General features: G+C 42.5%; 1 long non-coding RNA gene across 4 annotated transcripts in view; it reads left to right on the top strand.

Annotated features, from left to right (window-relative positions):
• The window catches only part of LOC133090779 (uncharacterized), a 258,562-nt gene that overhangs the window by 78,055 nt on the left and 157,575 nt on the right, over positions 1-22,932 (top strand). The window lies entirely within an intron of this gene.

Genomic DNA, 22,932 nt, shown 5'->3' with positions numbered 1-22,932 from the left:
TCTGCATGCCCACCCTTCCTTCTCCCCACCTTGCTTCTCCATATTCAGCTCTCCTCGCTGAAAGAGTAAGTTAATGCAAACTGATGCATTTCACAGCTTAACTGGGTCTTGTTATTTGAATTGAATACTGATGATCCTCCAGAGCCTCTTCGTGTGGCATGTCCAGATCTCAAAGCCTGATGAAGAGTCACTCTGTGGACCTTCAATTTGGCAGCATTGGTTGTTGCGTTATATCCATACTGTCTTTTAAAAAGCATTTTCACCATTTTTGACTTGGCTTTTGATGGCCTTGATAATCAGGACATTATTGGCTGGTGTGTCCTCTAGAAGTAGAACTGAGTGACAGCTTTCATAAATGTACCATCAAAGGGCAGGGAAACAGCCAAAAGCTCCAGAAAGACTGCTCTGTTCCACTTTCTAAATCTCAAGCAAGTGCATCTAACTGGTGAAACCCTAGCTGCAAGGGAGACTGGCAGATGGAGACTTTAGCTTTTCAGCCTTTCCAGATAGACCTGTCCTCAACTCTCTTGACATCTCAGCAGCATTTGACTCAGATGAATATACCTTCTTTCTGGAAACCCCCTTCCCTTGTGTCTATGGTACAGAACTCTCCTGGGTTTCCACCTACATTTCCGGACCTCTGTTCTCTATCTCTTTTGCAGTTGTTCATTCCCTACCCTTTTTTTTTTTTAATTTATTTATTTTATTTATTTATTTTTGGCTACGTTGGGTCTTCGTTGCTGTGCTCGGGCTTTCTCTAGTTGTGGCGAGCGGGAGCTACTCTTCATGGCGGTGCGCGGGCTTCTCATTGAGGTGGCTTCTCTTGTTGCGGAGCATGGGCTCTAGGCACACGGGCTTCAGTAGTTGTAGCATGTGGGCTCAGTAGTTGTGGCTCGCAGGCTCTAGAGTGCAGGCTCAGTAGTTGTGGCGCACAGGCTTAGTTGCTCTGCGGCATGTGGGATCTTCCCGGACCAGGGCTCGAACCCTTGTCCCCTGCGTTGGCAGGAGGATTCTTAACCACTGCGCCACCAGGGAAGCCCCCTACCCTTCTCTTAAATGATGATATTCCCCATATTTATGTCCCAAACCCACTTTCTTTTCTCATCCTATATGCTTTTTTTTAAAGATACTCTCATTTGTGTCCATGTTTTCAGTCACCATCTATTTACTGTTGACTCCCAAATTTATATCTCCAATTTATATCTTTCTTTTGAGTTTCAAACCTGAAAAGCCAACTCCCCACTAAAATTATGTGTCCCAAAGGCAAGGCATATTCAACATGCCCAACAATGAATCCATCCAATTTTCTCTCAAAATGTATTCCTTTATGTTTTCATCATCCTTTCAGGAATCCAGCCAGAACCTTGATGTTTCAAAGGATTGTGCTTTTTACCTGGTGGTTGGCTTCCAAGAGGAGGAAACAGAAACTGCCAGGCCAGTTAAGGGTTATATCTGTAACTGGTGCATCATAATTTCTGCTAAATTATATTGCTCAAACCAGTCATAAGGTTCACCCAGATTCAATAAAGTGGAGAAACTGGCTACCTCATTATGGGGGCATGTCAAGTTCATATTGCAAAAGAATGTGTGGAATGGGAGATATCATTGTGACCATCTTCTGAAAGTGCAATTTGCAACAATGGCAAAATCAGAAATCAAATTCAGACTCAACAAACTGCAAAGCCAAAGAACTTAACTGTGAAGTTATATTGCTTCACATGTTCAGAAGAGCACTTCTTTCACTTCTGGAAAATAACTGAAATAAAGGAATATTGGGGCTCTTCAATCTTTAGTTAATTACTCATTCATTTATTCTTCCAATATTGTTAAGTACCTACAACAAACTCAGGCATTGTTTGAGTGCGCACAAGAATGTATAGAATATACAAGTCACTGGTCTCCTGGAGCCCAGAGTCTGTTCTTCCACGATTGCAAAAGTAGTTTCACTTTGAATCAATGGAATCAGAATCAATTGTTTTTAAGGGGCAGGAACAATCTATTTTTGATCCTAAGCAATGTTGGAATGAAGCCCTACAGGGAAGTAGAGTCCTGCACAGAGTTTAAAATTGAAGCTTGATCCAGTCAAAGTTTATAGCATTGTACAATGTTTAGATCTCTTGGTATGGCGTGTATTCAGGGAGGACTGTACATTTTAAATATTTACAACTGATAAATATTTTTCATTATATGACAGTACTTGACACATAGCAGCTTGTAGGAAAAAATGCTTGAATTCAACATTCAAGTGAACTAATTACACATCCTGTCCTAGGGTCAAACAGTGGTGCTCTGGCTAAATGGCCAACAGTTGGCAGGCCAATTGCCAAAATGATCAGTTGGATCACTGTGCAATCCAATTCCCTCATTAAGACAACTAAACAGTAACAATGAAATCAGATTGACTCTATGGAAATCTAATCAATTGCTCCACAATCAGATATAACAGCTCTCCAATCAAATTAATTTAATTTTATTTGGTTTAGTTAAGTGACATAGACACAGTCTTCATGGGTGCCTGTTCTCTCCTCATACACAGCATGACATAACATCAGCATTTGAAGGGGTCCCAAAGCTTCTGATTCTATGCTTCTCACATGGGACGAAAGTGAAGGCACCACACAAAGTCACTAGATCGATGTGATGTGTCTCTCTGGGGTGCTAAGGGTATCTGCAAATTTGGAGGGGGATATTTTTACGTATTTAAATGAGTAAGATGCATCATGGAATATGTGTTAGTCAAGATAGATTCGATTATGCTCTGATAACAAAAAACTTCCAGTCTTGGTGACTTAAAACAAAAAAGCTTATTTCTTATTCATGGGACACATCCATGAGGGTCAGCTAGGGCCTGTGTTTCACATTGTCTTCATTATAGGATCTGGATTGAAGGAGCAGGCTCTCTGTAGAACTTTGCCTGTTGTCTTAGTGGAAGAAAAGACAACTACAGTAAATCATGGATTAGATCCTAATACATCCATCTGGAAGTGGCACCTGTCATGTCCGCACACACTTCATTGGCCGAAGCATGTCATAGAGACCCACCTATCTTCAAAGAGGGACAGGGAAGTGCAATCCTACTATGTGCCCAGAAGAACTAAAAATATTTTTTGAGCAGTATTAATATCTACCACAGAATGGGGTGCAAATTTCTTTTTTTTAAATTATTTTTAATTTTTATTGGAGTATAGTTGATTTACAATGTTGTGTTAGTTTCAGGTGTACAGGAAAGTGAATCAGTTATACATATACATATATCTACTCTTTTTTAGATTCTTTTCCTAGATAGGCCATTACAGAATGTTGAGTAGAGTTCCCTGTGCTCTACAGTAGTAGGTCCTTATTAGTTATCTATTTTGTATATAGTAGTGTGTATATGTCAATCCCAATCTCCCAACTTACCCCTTCCCCTCTTCTCCCTGGTAACCATAAGTTTGTTTTCTACATCTGTGACTCTATTTCTGTTTTGTAAATAAGTTCATTTGTACCATCTTTTTAGATTCCAAATATAAGCGATATCATATGATATTTGTCTTCAACATCACTAATTATTAGAGAAATGCAAATCAAAACTACAATGTGGTATCACTTCACAGCTGGCAGAATGGCCATCATCAAAAAATCTACAAACAATAAATGCTGGAGACGGTATGGAGAAAAGGGAACCTCCTACACTGTTGGTGGGAATATAAATTGGTACAGCTACTATGGAGAACAGTATGGAGGTTCCTTAAAAAACTGAAAATAGAGCTACCATATGACCCAGAAATCCCACTCCTGGGCAAATATCCAGAGAAAACCATAATTCGAAGAGATACATGCACCCCAATGTTCATTGCAGCACTATTTACAATAGCCAGGACATGGAAGCAACCTAAATGTCCAGAGGAATGGATAAAGAAGATGCGGTACATATATACAGTGGAATATTACTCAGCCATAAAAAAGAATGAAATAATGCCATTTGAAGCAACATGGATGGACCTAGAGATTGTCATACTGAGTGAAGTATGCAAATTTCATAGAAACTGTAGGATCAAACAAGACTTTGAAGAAGTTTCTTGCAATCCATGTGCACCTACTCAATGTTGATTAAATAAAGGAAAATGATACATACTTGCCTAAAGTTGTTACTGAACCAGGCAAGCGAAGTGCCAAGAGGCCCAAGTTTGTAGCCAAGAAAGAGTTTATTTACAAGACAGCCAAACGAGGAGGCAGGAGAACAAGCCTCAGATCCGCCTCCCCAGAGGTGAGGGGTTTGAGATGTTTATAGGTTAAAAGAAGCCGGGTGGTCTTAGGCATGAAGAAACGGGATTGGAAGTGGGGAAAAGGTGAGGTAATCAGTGTTCTGCGCAGGAGTATCTGGGTTACACGCTTCTTCATGGGTTGCATGTTCAAAACTGGAGGTGCTTAGCATGATCTGAGGGTGAAGTTTCTGGCCCTCCGATGTCAAAAGGTCACTCATTGGACACCTGCGCAGTCCCAGTTTCAGGGTCGGTGGTCCCAAACAATCTTGGCCTGCTTTAACTGGGCAGGAGCCAACTCCAGTTTCCTGAAAAACAACTTAAGCCCCTGCCCACCCTCCGCCTCCATTACTACAGGGACCCATACGATGAAGACATAATCTATAGGGGTGGTTAAGAAGTCTGGTGCTATATTACCTAGGCTATGTGAAGCTTGGAGGGTATGCAATTAAAGAAAAAAAAAATAAAACTAAAGTAGGCTTGATTAGCAAAGGCAGGTTACAAACAGAGGGGTTTTTAATAAGCTGTTCCCTTATCAGCTGTTCCCTTATCTGCTGTTCTGTAAGATACACTCAAGGACTTCTATTAAGGTGCCAGCTTCTATTAACCCTTTGGGGCATGGTTTCAAAGTGCTTCATTTTATCTTAAAATATATAAATGCATATTCATTTCCTTGTCTTTTGATATCAGTGGGTATCTATGAAAATGGGTTTCTTGATTGAGATTGCTTATTGTCTAATATCCCTGAGAGCTTTCTCTATGTGAGAATCTAAAGCCACAGGCAAAGGCATCTGAGTGAATAGTCCTTCAAGATGCTGTACAATTCTTTTACCATTGTCTCTTTCACACATTATTTGGAAGCAACTATCAAATGCAAGTACTTGCATTTAAAAAGTATTTCCAAATCTTTTAACTTACCTTTTCAGCATTCACTATTTATTTTAAAAGATTTCAAACAGACAGGAATCCACACTTGCATATCTACCACCAGTATAGTTTTCGTAGAAACAACAGCTTTACTTCTTTTTGCAATCATTTTCTATGCACTTAAATAATATTTAATTAAATTATGTAATTAGAGTAAGTACAAAAGGCACAAACAGGTTTGGGAATGATACAACTCAAGTGGAGGGAACAGAAATGCAAGAGCATAGCAGAGAGTATACCGGCCACTAGTCTCAGCCGTTCCTGGGCATCAGATAGTACATTTCAATAACAAATGGAGAGCACCTGATGATAATATGGTAAAGTGATTTGTTAAAAGAACTTGTATTAGACTTTGGTGGAAAAGTTTAGGAAAACTGTCCAATATCCTCATATTGCAATTAATGATCCTAAAGCCCAGAGCCTGTAAACTACTTAAATCCATTCATTCATTCACTCATTCATTAATTCATTGATACATTCATAGGCAGTAGAGTGGATATGAACATGGATTCTGGCACCAGAGAGCCCAGATTTACTTCCCTTTTTCTCAGTTTCCCCAACTGTAAAGTAGGGAGAATAGGACCCACCTCACAGGGTTGTTGTCGAGATTAAATGAGATAATGGATGTAAGTGCTAGTTGTTTTTTTTTTGGCTGCGTTGGGTCTTCGTTGCTGCGGGCAGGCTTTCTCTAGTTGTGGCGAGCGGGGGCTACTCTTCATTGTGGTGTGTGGGCTTCTCATCGCGGTGGCTTCTCTTGTTGCGGAGCATGGGCTCTAGGCGCGCGGGCTTCAGCAGTTGTGGCACGCGGGCTTAGTTGCTCCAGGGCATGTGGATCTTCCCGGACCAGGGATCGAACCCATGTTCCCTGCATTGGCAGGCGGATTCTTAACCACTGCGCCACCAGGGAAGTCCCTGTAAGTGCTATTTAAATGTAACTTATGATAAATGTATTCATTGGATGAATATTTGCTGAGTAAATGCCACGTGCCCAGTGTTGGGCTAGTGATGGAGAAAGGTAAACCATAGCACAGTCATTTCTTTTGTAAAGTTAATAATCTAATGTGAGGAGACAGATATTACATAAGTACTTTTTGAAGTTACATTTTGTGAGGAAGTACACGGTGGCAGGAATGAGCCTTTCCTCTCCATATCTTCAGAGATTAGTAGACTCTGGCACATACTAAGTTCAACAAAGTGTTTCTGGAATTAATGAATAAATTAATAATGAATAAATAAATATATGACTTATCCAAAGAGCAATACTCATTTAGTGGATGAGGAAGTACTAAAACTAAACTCATCTAATTTCTAGTTTTTCTAGTTCACTAAGATGCCTTCTTTAAACAGGCTTTCTAAGATTTGAACTTAGATTACTAGATTCAGAATTTTAATTTCTATATGATGGCTATCAGCACTATGTTTATAAATTTAGGAAAAATGCAAATAGAGTATCATTATACATCTGAACCATTATTTTTATGTGCTTAAAAATGAGTTTCTTTATTGGTAGAGTTTTAACTTTTTGAACTGTAGGAATCTTCTGACTAGCAAGGAATGTTACTGAACAATAAATAAATGCTGAAAAGTGAATTGTTTTGTTTTGCCCCCAAAACTTAACCAAGCAGACCCATCGTTCAGCAGGTCTCTGAGGCCTTCTCTAACTTTGATGACAAACACATGCAAGAAAATGTGGGTCCTCTAGAACTCCTGGAGGAGAATGGGCAGGGATGCACCATCTGGGCAGCTCATTTTTACCTGAGGGTTTACCCCCTATGAACATGACACAAAATTTTTAAATGGTTTAGATAGAAATATTTTCAAGATGCATTACATGCTTCCCTGACTCCTTAGATGGAATGTTCTGAAAATGCCACATGTCCAGTTGTAGCATGGTTGGTTATAGCTAAAGAAATCTCTCCAGTTGAATTTGTAAAGAGAGGAGTGGGCAGCCCCACTGTTTCTGTTTGCACCTATTTCTCCCATCTTTTATAATTTCTCAGCTGTGTGAAATGGGACGTGACTGACAAGGGCCAAACATATTTCCTGATCTATCTACATAATTAACCCATTATCTGCTAAGTGTGAGTGCATTTGGGGACATCACAGGGCAGAATATTTAATATTTGCAATGTTTGACGTCTAGTTTTCTATAGGCATCCATTGATGTAGATGCCTCGCAGTGTTTAGCTGCTCGGTTATCGTAAACAATTAACAAAAATAATCAAGCCTTCCGAAGTCCACTTTTCTTGTCACAGACTCCTGTCTTGTCCTCTGAAAGTCTGAACTACATCTGCCAACTCCCTCCTCCACTTGTTCTCAGTGTTTCCCTCCCTCCGTACCTCCGCACTATCTCCTCCAGCCTTCTCCCTCTCATCCTCCTCTTTCTATTTCTTTCTTCTTCTCCCTTCCCCTTCTCCCTCTCATGCTCCTCTTTCTATTTCTTTCTTCTTCTCCCTCCCCTTCTCCCTCTCTCCTTCGACTCTTCATTCTCCTTTCTGCCATCTTGTCTTCCCTCTTTCTTCAGCCTTCTCTCCCTTTGCGAAATCTCACTCCTCTTATCAGCAAAAACCTACGTACATAGCTCTTAATCTTTATCTGCAGTTGCCCTCTAGGTTAAGTCACAGGGTTTCCCTGAAGTGTGTCTCCCAGTGCCTGCCAACTACTTAGGACTTCAGATCTGGAGATAGGGTGATGCATAGTTAAAGAAGAACTGGTGAGAATAATCAAATACAAGCTGACGGTCAACACTTGACAGCTGGCAGAAGAGCTCTCTTAAAGAGAATGCAATCAACACCGTGCAGAAGCCCGAGGAGGTTGTACAATTCGAAACTAGCATCCTGAACTGTAGGGCAGACAGAAGGACAACAGGAGAAGCTCGATTTAAACACGGCAAAGTGAAAACAGCAACATTGGATCTGGGAAGAGTTGATGATAGCTAAACTAAGAATTAGGGAGTGGGTTCGAAACTTCCTGTGGGAGCACTGCGTTGGCCTGTCTTCCCACTCCGTGGACTCTGTGCCAGCAAACACATCTCCTTTTCATTTGTCAGCATTCTGTTTCTTGTTAGAGACTGGGATTCCTGGCAGTGGGAGAGACCAGCACTGCTTGATATGCAGGACCTGTGCTCCCGCGATGGTCTCTGCACACTTAGGTCCTCATGCTTTGGAGATGCTGCTGGCTGGTTGTCCCAGCCAACTGGGCAGTAGCTGGGTGTGCTGCAGGGAACACTGGCACCTGAGGACAAGCCCTCACCTCTCCCCAGAGACAGCTCCCTCCTGTTGCCTCACTACCCTGCTCCCTCCTAATATTCTTTTTCTTGGACTATTTTCCCCCCCTGAGTTTGCCTGGGCTACCACCTCCCTTCACATAGCCAAACAGGTAGATGTTAGGGTTCTGAATCCTTTGCAGAGGAGGGGTGCTGAGGGACCAACTGGGAGGGGACACGAAGGAACATCCTGGGGTGCTGGAAATGTTCTCTATCTTGGTCTGAGTGATGGTTATATGAGGGTGTGCATATGTAAACATTTACCCAGCTTTGCATTTAAGATTGTGCACTGCACTGTGTGTAAGTTATATCCTGAGAGAGAGAGAGAAAGAGAAGATCTAGAATCTGCGTTTGACTCCACTTAGGGTCGTGTGACCTCTGGCTCTTGCCAAGCCTATAAATAGGGCTAAATATAGTACTCGTTGCAGAGGGGATTGTGTGGGTGAAATGAAAAAACATTCAGCAGTGTGTAAAGTGCTTGGTACAGGGTTAGTGCTCAATAATAGATTGCAAATATCATTATTATTGCTGGAGAAAATTACTCTTCCAACATGGTAATAAATGCAAATGTTTTGATTTAAAATCCCTCTTTGCATATTGGAGTATCTGGAGACCACCTTTCAAGGCCTTAACTCAAAGGTGTGACTAATAGTGGGGATCTTAGGCACTGAAGCAGGCTAACAGAAGAAAATCATCGGGCAATGGGCCCAGGAGGGCTCTTTAAATTATAGCAGCCGGGCGGCCCCTGCCACCTGGCTGGCCTGTGCAGGCTGACCTCACCTGTACATCACACCCATTACAGCCACGTGTCTTGAGTCCCAGAGGCAAATTTCTGATGCATTCATTTTTGGCCAATAAACTCCACACACATGCAAGATCTAAACTCTGGATGGACCTGGTTTAACACCAATGCTGAGAAACACAGCTGTGACTAATGGCATGATCTCAGCTCAGCAGTGGAAAATCAGAGCCTTCTTGATTCTTTTTCTGCCATCATTAAAATGTTTTATTCTGCTCAGGAAATGGATGAGACCCCAGTATTTATTGCCGACCTCTACTTTGCTTGTAACTACTTAGAAATCCATAGAACTACAGGATGTCTGAGCTCTACGAGGTCTTAAAGAATAGCTAGATGAGAACCCCTCACTTTATTGATGAAGTAGGAGGAAAAGTCACTCGCACGAGGTTCATTCATCTTCAGCAAGTATTTATTCAGCGACTGTGTGCCAGGATTTGTGGTAGACCTTGGATTACATAACTTGGCATGGAAAATTCCTTCTAGCTCTCTTCCGGAGTTCTCCTAAGCCAGACTATGACTTGAGTTGGTACTGCCTGATATGCATTGATGTCTTCGATAGAACAGTAATGTAGACAGTGTGCAACGACTGGAATACTGAGTTATATAACCAAGGGGGAAGCAGGGGCTCTGTCAGCTGGCATTGCAAACCAGGTGGACTTATGTACAGGTAAGACCCGAGGCCGGCGCCCTGAGCTGGGTGGAGGGATGCAATCTCCCCTGCAGCCTTCACCGCTGCCTTCCCTATGCCCTTCTCATAATCTCTTCTGCTGCATGCAGATCTTTGGGGCATCACCTTTGTTTCCTCACTTCCTGATTTTTGGGCTACTCTACCTAGTCATTTCATTCTAAATTCAACCACCTACATGTGCTGGAAAGAGAAATGGAATACACAGGGGGCTGGCCCTGGTCCTCAAACCCCCTCAACCATGGACCTTGACTGCATGTGCTACGGGGCATTAAACCACCCTTTATCACCCTCCAAACAAGTAACCTCACCTAGTGACATGGACCAGGTACTTGGCACCAAAGAGCATTGAGAGCTGTGGCACACTGGAGAGAACACATCCTGCATAAAGGGACAGTCGCTCCCCAGTCTGCTGGGTGTTTCCATGGAAATTACAGAGCTAGCACTGCCACGTCTTCAGATTTTTCAAAATAAGCCAGAAATTTCTCTTTTTTGATGATGTTTCCCAGTTTTTTGAAATCATTCTGTGGGTCAAATAAAAAAAAAAAACAAAAGCATTTGTGGGCTCCTGGGCTGCTTTAAAAACAACAACAACAACTGATGCCCTGAAGGATGGTCCAGAGATAGTCTTTCAAATTTAAGGTCAGCAGACATAGTGAATGAGGATGGGCAGAAGGACGTTTGTTTTTTTAATTTATTTATTTGTTTATATTTTTGGCTGCGTTGGGTCGTCTTTGCTGCGCGCGGGCTTTCTCTAGTTGCGGCGAGTGGGGGCCACTCTGTTGCGGTGCGCGGGCTTCTCGTCGCGGCGGCTTCCCTTGTTACGGAGCACGAGCTCTAGGCGAGCGGGCTTCAGTAGCTGTGGTGCGTGGGCTCAGTAGTTGTGGCTCACGGGCTCTTAGAGCGCAGGCTCAGTAGTTGTGGCACACGGGCTTAGTTGCTCCGCGGCATGTGGGATCTTCCCGGACCAGGGCTCGAACCGGTGTCCCCTGCATTCGCAGGAGGATTCTTAACCACTGTGCCACCAGGGAAGCCCCCCAGAAGGATGTTTGGATATGAGAGTCTGTTACTTCCTGGTTCAGGAAAGACTGTGCAGGTATTGTGAGAGGGAGCTGCGATCACGAGGAAGCTGAATTCCAGCCACATACTCACCTCTCCCTCTGAGAAAGTCATTTCAGCAATCTGAGCCTCCTTCTTTCCGCTGGTAATATGGGCTCGTGCCATCTTCTCAGTGATTTGTCATTCAATCAAGAGACTTTGTGCTGTTGAGGTAGTCCATCCACTCATTCATTCATCTGAATATTTATTAAGAACCTACCACTTATATGTGGAATCTACAATACAATACAAATCAACATATCTATGAAACAAAAACAGACTCACAGATATAGAGAACAGACTTGTGGTTGCCAAGGGGGAGAGGGGGTAAGGGAGGGAAGGAATGGGAGTTTGGGATTAGCAGATGCAAACTATTGTATATAGGATGGATAAACAACAAAGTCCTGCTGTATAGCACAGGGAACAATATTCAATATACTGTGATAAACCATAATGGAAAAGGATATATACATATATATATATGTATAACTGAATCACTTTGCTGTATAGAAGAAATTAACACAACATTGTAAATAAACTATACTTCAATAAAATTAAAAAAAAAGAAAAAAAGAACCTACCAGGCAGCAGACACAGTGTAAGTACTTACAACCGGTAATAAGCAGAACAAACACAGTTCCTGGCCTCAAAGAGCACACGGTTGAAAGGGAAGAACAGACAACTTCGGAAGCAGTAACAATGCAGTGTGACAAACGCTGTGATGGGGTGGAGGGCGCTATGGAAACACCCCAAGGTCCAACCTCATCTTCCTCGCCTCTTCCCCAGCTTCCTAGGTTCCCATCTCCAGTCTTCAAGCTGCTTCCTGAACACACCAGCCTTTTCATGCCAACCTCTTTTCTGTCTTAACATCTTGGTCCTTGCTGTTCACTCTGCCTGGAACTATCTTTCCCCAGATATTTGCAGAGCTGCTCCCTTATTTCACTCATACCTGTTCTCAGACAGGTGTCCTCTACTCAGTGATGTCCTCCAATTGTCCTATCTAAAATAGCAACCCCACATGTTCTGCTCTGGTTTTTTATAGCACTGGCTACCACCTGACGTTCTAGTATATGTTTGTTTTGTTGTTGTTACTGTTCATTATCTGTCAGCGTCATGGGAGTCTGGACTTTTATCTCTTTCATCCACTGCTATCTCCCCTGTGCCTGGAACAGAGCTTAGACTCTGGTTGTTATTCATCAAACCTTTGTTGAGTGAGTGAATGAGGGAAATACATGGGGGATCCTAATTGAGGTTCAAGGAAAGCTTCCTTTCAGAGGTGATGTTTAAGCCAGTGAATCTGTCAGATTAAAAAGTTGTTCAGATGCAGATGTAGAGAACAAACGTTTGGACACCAAGGGGGGAAGGGGGGATGGGATGAATTGGGAGATTGGAATTGACATGTATACACTACCATGTGTAACATAGATAGCTAGTGGGACCCTGCTGTATAGTGCAGGGAGCTCAGCTCAGTGCTCTGTGGTGACCTAGATGGGGGGGATAGGGGTGGGAGGGAGGTCCAAGAGGGAGGGGATATATGTATACATATAGCTGATTCACTTCGTTGTACAGCAGAAACTAACACAACGTTGTAAAGCAACTATACCCCAATTTAAAAATAAATAAATAAAATGATCTGAACTACAAAAAAAGAAATGTTGTTCAGGTAAAGAAGGGAGGTAGATACACTAGTATCTTCGGCAGAAGACCCAGCATGTGGGAAGTCCCAGAGATTAGTAAGAGTTTGTCACAACAGTGAAAGAAGTTGAGTGTGACTGGGTGATAAAGCGTGGAAAGGGTGGGGGAATGGAGAGAGCTGAGAATGGAGAGACGGGTAGGAGGCAGGTGTGGAGGGCTCTGAAGACCTAATGTGGAGTCTGGACTTTATCCTACCAACATAGGGATGCAGAATGGTACAGCCACTTTGGAAAACAGTTTTGCAGTTACTTACGAAGTTAAAAATACATTTACCATACAATCCAGAGATACCACTCCTAGGTATTTACCCAAGTGAAATGAAAACTTACTTTCACACAAAAGACGCTACGTGAGTTTTTATAACAGCTTTATTCTTAATTACCAAAAAGAACTGTTCTGTATTTTGAACGCTGTGACGGTTACACCACTGTGTGTTTGTGAAAATCGGCATAATCATATACTCAAAAGAGTGATTTTTACTGCATGGAAATTACTCTTTGATTAAAAGAACTGTGGGAGAGTTCTCAGCGGGAGAGCAACACTGTCAGATTTGTGTTTCCAAAGGATTACTCTGCCTAGGGGACAGCAAGAATGGAAATGGGACCCCAATGAGGGGTCAATAGCAGTGGACCAGTTAACAGATGACTGCGGCTTGGACAAAGTGGGAATGGAAAAAAAGTAGAGGATTGAGACATATTTAGAAAGCAGAATCAGCAAGACTTGCTAATTAGATGAGGGGAATGAGACAGAGGGAGAAGTCAAGCATGATGCTAAGGAATCTGGATTGGGGGCAGCTGGGTAGATAGTGGTGCCACTTGCCATATACGCATAGGACACGCAGGAGGAGGAGCAGGCCTTGGGGAGCCCGTGGAGTGAGGATAACATGAGACAACAGTGGTACACGTCAGGAGTGTGATTAAGGTTTTCATCCGTTTGATTGGTTCTGTTGTACTTTAGCAAGGTAGCACACACCTGAGTGCTTACTTCTGTGCAGCCATAATCAAAATTCCACCTGTCTTATAAGTTACCATTGAGACTTTCTGTTCTGTAGCATCAGAACACTTTCCTTTTCCAATCTTAGTGCTGCCATCGGGCTGATTAAGCTATGGAGAATACTCAGTTTTTGTAGGTACAGCCGTATCCCTAAGAGAGTTATTAAATCAGATGGTGGACCATTCCCCATGATGACTACTATTTTCAAGGCAATTTTGAGATATAGCAACAAAATAAAAAGGTTTCAAAGAAAAGTCAATATAAATGCCCTGAAAAAGAGAGCTCTCTCCCTCCCAAAGCCTTTAGCACCCGCACATGGATGTGCCTTGGATGCCTTTGACTGCACAGAGGAACAGCGATCTTGCACACCCTCCTCTGCTTTGTCAGCTCCTTCTATTCTTGGGCCCAGATAAAGCTGGAGTGTGATCTCCAGCCAAGCCACCTTCTACTATTTTCATGTGACCCCAATTCTGTGTGGCCTGGCCTGGCGGGGAGAAACTCTAACTGAATGAGCGTGGCTCATGGCCTGGAGAGTGTAGGTTTCTTTCAGAACAGTCAGAATTCTCAACCAATGTTTTAAGATTGATCCTGAAAATATTCTTATGAAGTTAATTGGAAACTCTTGCCTCTCTATATATAAATAGGGAGGCTGAAATGAAGAGACATTCATTCTAGACAAATCAGCCTCGATTCTAAATAAGGATAATGGCAAAGGATTCGTTTCTTCATTTTCCCTAAAACACCTTACTCTCGCCTGAGAGGCATGTTGCAAGTTTATGGGCTTTCTAAATGTCACATTCAGTGAAATTGCTTTTTAATGGTTACCTCTTGGTGGGTGGGATTATGGCGTGGGTTTGATGGTCTTTATAATTGTCTGTGATTTCTGGTTTTTTTATAATCAGCATGTATTACCCTTATGGCTGGGAAGAAAATGAAAGAAACTTCCTAAAAAACCAGTAGGCACAGTATGAAACCATTTTTAAAAGAAAATGGACATATGAGATTGCACAACCAAATGTTAATAGCAGTCATCATGTCTGACTGGGAGTATGGGTGATTTTTCTTTGCTTCCTGGTGCTTCTTAGTGTTTTTCCAATTTTTTTTTTTTTTTTGATGAATACAGATTACTTCTGGAATCAGAAAAAAAAAAAAGAAAAAATCCTTTCAAAAATTCTGTGTAGCATTCCTCTCCTCAATTAAGGCAGTAGAATTCTGAGGGTGAGGAAACTGGCTTTCAGTTGTGACCCTGAAGGTAATCAGCTGTGTGACTGGAGGAAAGTCACATCCAGTGGAGCAGTCCATGGCTTAAAAGACGGATCATAATATTAGTGCCATCTACCCCCTAGGGATGTCAGGTCCCAACAAGCAAACGCATGTGAGATACTTGGAAGGAAGATACTGAGCTGGATGCCACAGCTAGAACTGCTGTTCCATAAATATTCTGTTCAATATTGTTCAGGGAACATGTTGTAATTTGAAGGCACATTATTTTTATTTTGAGGGAAGAGACTAAATCACAGTTATCAAGCCAATCTCCTGTACTTTGGCACTTCTTGTGCCGACTGATGTCATGTGAGAGCGGAAGGGGGGAAAGTTTGTCCCTATATGCATTGGCCTCCTGCCACCATCCAGGCTCAGGCCAAGGGATCTGGCCCCAGGAGACGGAGAGCCGGCAGGGGTACGGGGGGCTGGGGCACTGCCAGCTCTGGGAATGGGCTGCTCCCCTTGGTTTGGACAGGGATTCTGGGAAATCTGCAGCTGCTGCCCCATGGAGTCTTGGTTACTGAGCCTGAATCTTCCACGAAGACAGACAATCAGACCCTCTGACCAGCGAAGCACGATTCTTGGCTACACATTGACAGAAAATCTACGGCTCCATAAGGGAACTAAAGCCATTGTTCTCTTCCAGTTAAAAGTCATGTAATTATCAGTGTTCAATCATATAGTTTTATGGCTGTGATGATTCACACAGAGTCTCTGTAAGAAGGAAAAAGGCTGACATGGAAAGAACCGCTTGTAGATCAACCTGTTCAAGTGGGAGAGATTATCTATCTATCTATCTGTCAGTCTCTTTGTAATGTGTGAGAGAGAGAGAGATTTATATTTCTTTGTATTTCTTCGAATTTGAAGTTTCATTAGGCATTTCATAATATATTCCCATGATACTTCTCTTCCTCTCCCTCCCCAGGCGTGGAAACAGAATTTATTTATTCTAGGAACTCATGTTAATTCAAGTTCTTCTGTCGCTCGGCACTAGTGGAGAGGGTGGGGACTGCTTTCAAAAGCTCATATTCCGACCACACTTTTGCTAAGTCCTCTTTATCGTCACGATTGGTATATTGGTAGAACTAAGGATCCTTGAATTGCTTTTTCTCTATTATACCTGCTTTATTTTTCCATATGCCTAAAAGAAAGAAAAGTTTTTCCCCCACTTTTCAAGCAATGTTAGGAGTCATCCTGTGGTTAGAAAAAACAGCAAGCAAAGCTTAAGATTATGAATATTAAAACCGGATGTTGGAAGACATCTTGAGGTAATTTGCTTACTCCCAGTGTGACTAAAGTGCCTTTAAGCTGCTTACAGAGGTGGTCAGCTCTCTTACTTCTGTAGCAGGATATGAAATAAGATGGGCCCTATTGCTCAAGCTCCAAAGCTGAGGGCAGTGGGTGCTAGACCATCAGCAGGACTTGCTATGAGGTTGGAACCAGCTTTGCAACCCGTAGTGCATCACTACCTTCCCCTGCCCATATAAAAGGCAACAACGATGCTGAAAGAAGGTTAGTAAGAGAGGATTTCTCTGAGCCCAGAATATTTCCTCCCCTTCCCCTACTCAAATCAAATGTGTGATGGGAGTGAGGAAGGATAGAGGATACTGGGGTTTGGGCCAAGAGGAGAGAATAAATCTTGCCCATTTACCCCTGAACTAGTTGCTTGCATTACTATAGAAACCAAAGGCTGCCATGGATTTAAAAAGAAATTTAAAAAAATACCTATTTATTTATTTGGTTGCACCAGGTCTTAGTTGCAGCAGGCGGGCTCCCTAGTTGCGGCTCCCAAGCTCCTTAGGTGCGGCTCACCAGCTCCTTAGGTGTGGCACGCAGGCTCCTTACTTGTGGCATGTGAACTCTTAGTTGCAGCAGGCATGTAGGATTTAGTTCCCTGACCAGGGATCGAACCCAGGCCCCCTGTATTGGGAGCACTGCACCACCAGGGAAGTCCCTAAAAAGAATTTTGAGAAGAGTTTGACAAGTATTCTCCAGAGTTGACAGGTCACAGGGCCTACAAAATTCCAAAGGGGAAAGATTGATGGAACTGTCCCCAGTGGTTGGGAGAAGACAGAGGGCTGGTGGGACAGTAGATAACACCGCCTTCTAGGGTGGGCAAGGGTAGGCATCATCCTGTCATCTGTGGGTCGGGGGGGCCACCTTAGGTGGAAGCCAGGCTCTGTTTGCCTTGAAAGCACCCCACCCAAAGGGTCTGTCCACAGGGACTACACAGCCCAGCAGAAAGAGACTGAAGGGTCAACTGTCATGTGGGAGCTGAGGGGGTCATGAGTGGTCAGCCAGGAGACATTAATCTCCTCAGGGAGATGTGCCCAGCAAGGAGGTCTCCAAAGAACAAGCAAAAAGGAAGGAAGAAAGAAAAAGCCAGGATTTGCCATGTAGAGGGCACACAACCGTGGTGCTACAGTGCTGGTCAGTAAGGCTCTGCCCCTGTGCTTCTCCCCCCTCCCCTTACCCTGGCTCTGGAGGCGTTAGGGCAGCAGAATAAGCTAGGGAGAGGGTGTTACAGGGTGAATAAGGAACCGATCAATTCCCTCCTCCCTTCCTTAATTCAAGTATTTGAGCCTGGGGCAGGCCTGCAGTTGGACAGGAGAGGAGCTTCGAAATGCGTGAGAGATTGAAGTTTTGGGTTAGACAAACTGGACTGCTTACCTGAGAATGAGGCATCCTTGAAACGTGACTGACTGGAAAAGACAAGGGGTCAACTTGAGTTCCCACCAAGGTGTGAGGAAAAGAGACCCAACCGACAGAGAAAGTTAGCAGTCAGTGGGTGGGAGAAAAACGAATTTGTTCCATGAGGGTTCAGCCCCTTAATATTTCAGTTATCTGAGCAAGGATTCCACAAAGAGGCATCTTTGCATACCGTGGATTTGTGAACACTTTGGAGACACGCGGTCTCGGGACTTGACTTATAAAAATATTGCTTTCCTTTCTTTAGCACCCATCTTGGCAAACCTCTGTCTTTGATCAGCTGATGTAGTCTAGTTCTGGATTTGAAGAGCTTCTCTCTTCCACTTACTCTGAAGAGACTTTCCTATTAAGAGCTGTGTAGATAGTCCAGAATGTAAAACTGAAACCTCGAAAGGCAAGTTTTCTGTTCAAGTATAATATCAAGTATTTTTGAAGCACAACTGGGAAGGCTTTCTCTGAGAGGAAGATTCCATTTTTAATAGAATCCTAGTATTTGATAAATAAGTACACAGTGATTAAGACACCAAACTCAGAGCCTGGTTGTCTCTCTTCCTAACTGTGTGACCTTGAGCAAACTACATAACCTCTCTATTCTTCAATTTTCTCCTTTTATAAATGGAGATGGTAATAGGTACCTATCTCATAGAGTTTTAAGGATTTAGTGGATTACAACATGTAAAGTGCTTAGAACAGGGTCTGGTACCATGGTAAGCACTTCAGAATGCTAATCATTGTTGCAGACTGTGTCAGAGCCCAAGTCATATCTTCTTTTTTTTTTTTTTGAATTATTGAATTTTGTTTTATTTATTTTTTTATACAGCAGGTTCTTATTAGTTATCTGTTTTATACATATTAGTGTGTATATGTCAATCCCAATCTCCCCCGAGTCATATCTTCTTGGCACTCCAGAATTGCCTGTGCTAGTTCCCCCACACACCCATAGCTTCCTGTCCCTTTCTTCTCTTCCTGAGGGTGTTCTTTGGCAGCACGAGTGAGCTCAGCCCAAGGGTATGGCAGGTCAGAAGTGCCAGGAGTTAACACCTCAGGAGGGACTCCTCATCAATGAGTGCTGTGGTTGGAGGATCAATACCCCAGCTCCCTTGTGCCTCAGTGAGTGGTTTCTGAGGCATGTTCCACACAAGCTCTCAGAGGATCCCCAGTGGGATGGAACCCCAGTCATCCACAGCAGTAACTCATCCATTAATGCATCGTGTATTGGCTTGCCTCTCTTCTCCCTCACTTCCCCCCTCCTCTTTCATGGTTCCTAAGATCACCTCCCAAATAAATGACTTAAACACAAATCCTTAGCTTAGTGGGGAGCATTGGGGAAACCAAAACTAAGACAGCTCTCTTATATGTAAGTCTTCTAGACACTTAAAATTCTATCTTATATATTTTTCACATCACCCACAACCCATGGGAATTGCAGAGCTCACAATAGGAGTTCCAGTACTTGCTGATTTTTAATTTTAGATCATCTCCATTATTCAATATCTCTCCCTGAATCCCCCTGAGCTTCAAATTAGAACTGTACCCCCAGAATTTCAGATGGATGGATAGTTATCCTTTTCTTAAATGCCTTCACTCAGAGGGTTCCAGGGCTCTGGTTTTGCTCACTTCTGTGCTCTCAGAGCCAAACACAGTGTCTGGCGTTACAGTACTCAATAAAACTCTACTGCTTCACCACCCAAAACCCTATCCTTCATGTTAAATCTAACTTGCTGCAAATTAAACCTCAAATAATAAGAAAGCTTCAGAAAACTGATTCTGTATAGTAAGTATCAATAGAACAGCCTAATAATTGTGTGGAGATGGTCGAGACTTGCACTGTTTTGTACAGTAGCCACTGGCCATGTCTGGCTACTGAGCATGTGAAATGCAGCCAGTCTGAATTGAAATGTGCTGTCAGTGTAACGTGCACACCAGAATTTGAAGATTTAGTACAAAAGAAGAAGAAGAAGAAAAAAGAAGTGTGAGATATCTCATTACTAATTTTTTTATAAATTACATGTTGAAATATTTTGGATATATTACTAAAATTAATTTATAATATATGACTAAAATTAAATATATTACTAAAATAAATTTCACCTTTTTCTTTTTACTCTTTTTAACATAGCTGCTAGAAAATTTAAATTACGCATGTGGCTTATGTTATATTTTTATTGGGCAGTGCTGGTCTAGAGAGTTCTCACAACCATCCTTAGTTATGATGGCTCTTTCTCAACTGTCTCGCGTGGGAGGTAATTTTCCTATTCAACCTCTAACTGAACATTTTGGGGGTAATTTTCCTGTGCCAGAGACTGGATACATGAAGGCTCCGCATCACTTGCTACTTGAGACTGGGGTGAGGTAACAAGAAAGGAGGAAGATCTGACCCAGCCAGAGTCTGGGTCCCACCTGCTAACCTGATACACGCACTTCTTGGTTCCCAGAGCAGGAGTAAAGTAGTTAAAGCCGTAACATGTCAGTAACAAATAATCAGAATCCAATGCCAGTGTTTTTACTAGTATGTCTCTGCTTTCATTTGGTTTGTTGGTTTCTCGGTCTATGCTGTGCCTGAGTAGTGTAATTTCCTCCTGACTCAGTTGAATAACCTGAGAATTTAGAATCCAGAGATGTATGCTTGAATGGAGGATATGCGTTTTCTAGTCATTGAGTGAGTCACTTAACCTTTTAAGTTTCAGTTTCCAACCCTGTGAAATGAGCACAGTGATACCTGACCATGTATCCCACAGAAGTGCTATGAGGAGCGAATCAGAGAGTGGGCAGGTTGGATTTACGTGGACCAGACTCTGGGATGAGTTCCTGAAATGACCCCAATTTAGGGAGATGCAGAAGCTTTGACTTTGACTAAAATGTCCCAGAGGGCATCTGGTGGCTGATAAACTCTTCTTCTTCCCTTCATTGAATATCTCAATATAAAGTCTGGGAGAATATAGATCAAAATACCTGTTGTGGTTAATTAACTTAAATAAGTGTCTATATGATGTATTGGTTAGTATGATAATTATCCCTAGGGCTTTGTTTGTTTTTATAGCTATGCACAGAATTTCATTCTTAAGAACTCCAAGGAACAAAAGGTTATTGGCATCCTCTCCAGAAACAAAGAACAGCTGCATTTATTTGGGACATTTCCCAGGCTGCTCCTTTCTCCATGTGTGAAGGATGCTGTTGATCTGTCATACCAACATTGAAGCGGGAGATTGAGCTCTCACCAGTGTCCTTCAGCAGCACTCACCCAGCTGCCAGGGGTGCCATATGGATATTCTGCTGCGTCTTATAACCCCATGGCGGTGGCCTTAGGCAAAGGGAGCTCTACCAACACTGGCCTTTCCCTTAAAGTACACAGTGGTGACCATGTAGCCCCAGTGGAGGAAAGTCCTGGAATGTCCCTGCTTCTACCAGGCTGATCTCATCCTGACAATTGCTGCCATATATAGAAGGATCAGACTGTCAAGGCTGGAAGAGTCTTGAGAGAGTTGAATGTGCCTCTACTCTGGCTGCCCATTAAAATCTCCTGAGGAGATCTTGAAAATACCCAATGCCTAGTCAGCCTTGATGCTGATATTCTGATTTAATTGAATTGCAACAGGGTCCTGGCATTTGGTGCTTTATAAAAGCTCTTCAGGGTTGAGAACCACTGGACTGAAATCAGGACTAGAACAACTGTCTCTCAATATCTCATCCAGACAGTTGGAGAGAACATGGCTTCAGACTCAGACATCTTTGAATTTTGGATTCTGCCTCACTCATTAACTGAGGGCTTGAACAAACTATTCTCATTGTCTTGCTTATAAAACAGGAAAAATAACACTAATGTCAGAGCATGTTGGGGAAAACTAAGTATAAAGACTTATGTCTGTTTTCTCCACTCATTGTAAGCAACTTGAGGATAGGGACCATCTGGTAATTTAAAATAACATTGAATTGAGCAACTACTATGTGACAGACACAGCAAATACAACATTTATTTTATCTCACTCAAGCCTCGCAAAACAACTCCATGTGAGTCAAAGAACAATGTCATGCAGTGAAGCATATAAGACACAGATAAGTTAACTGTATGCTCAGGGTCTCACAGACCACAGCAGAGCCAGGGGTTGAACTCAGATCTTGGCTGACTCCAGAGTTCATTATCTGAATCGATGCACTACAATGTTTCCCTAGACTGTGCTAAATGTTGTATCCCTAGCCCCTAGCATGACGCCTGCCACTTGGAAGGTATTCAATAAATATTCAATGAATGAATAAGAATGAAAAGATGTAAATGAATGAGTAAATGATGAATGAATGAAGTACCTAGCTCATAGTAAACAATCAGTTAATATTAGTACTTTTCTCTGTTGATCAGACCTCTCTGCTATCTTCAACAGAAGCAACATGCAATAAACAACATTATAATGTGCCTTATATTATTGCCATAGGAAAATGAAAGGGGATTAACAACAGATCAACCCCATTCTTTCACGTACTATTAGGCAGGATATGATTTTAACTCAGAGCATGTTGATAGTTCCAGATCAGAAAAACAAATATCAATTCATGCCAGTTTTAGACTCCTCTCATTCTTCCAAATTATTATTTGGACATTAGCTGTCAACATATTTTATATATTTCCCACATGTATTCTGAACGCAGCTGTGCTAAAACTGAGGGCTTATTTCATCACACGAGAGCAGCTTGGAATGGTCAGAAATGCATGATATGTGGGGTCAGCCAGCCTGAGTTCGGGCTTTGGCCATTCACTTACCAGCTGTGAAGCTTTAAGCCCAAGCATCTCAAATAAAGTATTCATGCCCTAGAGGTTTGGGACATTATGCTGTTAAGGTCTCAGAGATGCAAGATAAACACAATGCATTCATTCATTCATTTAAGCAAATATTTGCTGAATGCCAGCCATTGAATTATAAGTGAAATGAACAAGATAGATAAAGTCACTGTTCTCATGGAGCCTGAGATTCTTCAAAGAGAGACATATAATAAATAAGACATTTTCAAACACAGATTAATGCTATCTTTAAAAAAAAAGATAACATGAAGTTATTTTTAAAAGGCTTGGTAGGGGGCTTCCCTGGTGGCGCAGTGGTTGAGAATCCGCCTGCCAATGCAGGGGACACGGGTTCGAGCCCTGGTCTGGGAAGATCCCACATGCCGCGGAGCAACTAGGCCCGTGAGCCACAACTACTGAGCCTGCGCGTCTGGAGCCTGTGCTCTGCAACAAGAGAGGCCGCGATAGTGAGAGGCCCGCGCACCG

The sequence above is a fragment of the Eubalaena glacialis genome, chromosome 4 (assembly GCF_028564815.1).
Source record: "Eubalaena glacialis isolate mEubGla1 chromosome 4, mEubGla1.1.hap2.+ XY, whole genome shotgun sequence".
In the NCBI taxonomy this organism is placed as follows: Eukaryota; Metazoa; Chordata; class Mammalia; order Artiodactyla; family Balaenidae; genus Eubalaena; species Eubalaena glacialis.
The sequence above is the reverse complement of the archived record's forward strand: the minus strand, read 5'-3'. Positions and strand labels throughout refer to the sequence as shown.